Source organism: Penaeus monodon, unplaced genomic scaffold (assembly GCF_015228065.2).
Source record: "Penaeus monodon isolate SGIC_2016 unplaced genomic scaffold, NSTDA_Pmon_1 PmonScaffold_1354, whole genome shotgun sequence".
Classification (NCBI taxonomy): domain Eukaryota; kingdom Metazoa; phylum Arthropoda; class Malacostraca; order Decapoda; family Penaeidae; genus Penaeus; species Penaeus monodon.
The window spans coordinates 2,501-5,000 of NW_023642533.1; positions in this window are offsets into that span (position 1 = coordinate 2,501).

A 2,500-nucleotide genomic window follows, 5' to 3' on the forward strand; every position below is an offset into this window, starting at 1 on the left:
GTTATAACTGCCATTACATACAAAGAATTAACAAATAAACATTTCCATTTCAAGGCATGGAGGTATAACAAATGAAATGATAAACCTTAAACACTACAGTACAAAAATATATGTATTTCCTGACATTTACAGAATTGAGCTAGAGCAATAATAACTTAAATGCAATTTGCCTTTACTTTATATTTACAAAACAAAATCCTTTACATGCAAAGGTTTAACAAATGAAGACTATTTAAGGCACAAAGGCAAAACAGGCAAAAACATAAAACCTTAAGGCTACAGTTAAAAAAAATTTTTATATTTAACTTTTGGAAAATTCTAATATCAGAAGAAACATTCACTTAAAACTATAAAACTAAATGTTATTTGGCTTTACCTGAGGTTTACAAAACAAATGACTAAACAGTAACTAGAATGCAACTTGCCTGTAATTAATTAATTATAAAAAAAAAGCCTTTACACTTTTAAGGAAATCAAAATAATTCTTTTTTTCAACAGTAGCATTATAAAACAATTTTTTATCCACACGACTTGCGCTTCCAGAAGTTCTGTCTCAAATAAAACTATATTTTAGGTTTACATGATGTAAATTTATTACTTATTGTATTCTTTGGTGGTCAAAACTTATCACAAGTCCATTTCTGTTTCCTGAGCTTCTTCCAAAACCAGGAAAACATAGGCGTTACAAGTCGGCCAGAGGGGCTTCAGAAGGGTTTCCGAGCAGTTCACGAGCGAAGCGAACTGCCTCCAAACCCGCTCGTTTCGCCACGCAACGCTTCGCGAAACGTTTTGTTAGACGGACCGTTCACTTGATTTCGCCACGAAACGCACTGCCCAAGTGGAACGCCCGACCTGTCACAAGTTTTTCTCATACTTTTTTCTTCTCATCACATGACCAAAAAAACTTTAGTTTTCCTTTTGTTCAAGATGTCCAACAGCCGGTCTTTTTCAATTTATTTTTCTCGGCACTTCATAATTCGTTTTCTTTTTTGTCCAGTTAATACGTAGTACTCGTCAGTTACACCACATTTCAGAACTATTGACCTGTTTCGTGTCTATCTTTTCAGCCCCAGCACACAGAACCATATGACGGCAATTGGAAAACTAATGATTCAGTAACCTCAAACTTTGTCCGTAAGGTAAATGCTTCGGTCTTTCCAGAAAGTCGAACGCATGTGTCGCAGGGAGGCACCGCCGTGGCACAAACGCGGTTGATTAGGAAGGGCAGCCCAATCAGGCAAGGGTGGCACTGCCATATAACCTTTCAGTAATCAATTGAGAGAGCCTATTACCTGCAGTGGAATGAATGGCTGTAAAAAAAAAAAAAAAAAAAAAAAAAAAAAAAAAAAAAAAAAAAAAAAAAAAAATTATATATATTATATATATATATATATATATTTTCTATAATATATATATATATAAAATATATATAGGATGTTATATACTCTTACTTTTAAGCGAGTTTTTTTTTTTATAATGTTATCCCAAAGCTTAGTTTTTTTTCAAATACTTACATAGAAAATAGAATTTAAATGGGAAACTATTTATTTATTCAAAATCAAGTACTGAATTGCATTCAAAAGTAAATGGGTTTGCTTGAAGCAAGCAAGCAAAAACCCAACCAACAAGCAAACAAAAAAAACACAGACAGCACACACACATTTACAGAGTCCCTGGTTATTCATTATTTTCAATTCTATTGTTTTTATCATTACGTATTGTTATTAATATTATTTCTGTTAGTCATATTATTGTTATTATCATTATCATTATTACCATTATATTCTTCTTCTTCTTTTTCTTCTTTTATTTTATTATTATTATTATTGTTATTATTATTAATTTTTATTTTTATTATTATTATTATTATATTAACTATTATTTTATTATTATTTATTATTATTATTATTATTTATTATTATTATTATTAATATAATCATTATTACTAGTATCATTATTGTTATCATTATTATGGTTAGTATCATACTTATTATTATACTAATATCATCCTTGGTACTACTATCACAGTTAATATCATTTTCATTTATATTATTTTTATCATTTTATTTTCCTTATCATAATGACTGCTGCTACTATTATTATCATTATTATTATTATTGTTATTATTATTATTATTATTATTATTATTATTATTAATTATTATATTATTATTATTATTGTTGTTGTTATTATTATTATCATTGTCATTATTATTATCAGTACTATTATTATTATTATTATTATTATTATTATTATTATTATTTTCAACACCAATATTATCATTATTAGTGTTATTACTATTATTAATATTTCCTATCATTAATATTAGTAGTATGATCATTATTATTGATTTCATCATCATTATTATTGTTATTATTATAACATTAATAATAATAATAATAATAATTATAATAATATTGATAATAATAATAATAATTATTATTATTATCATTATTATATATTATTGATATTATTTTCATTATTATTATCATTATTAATA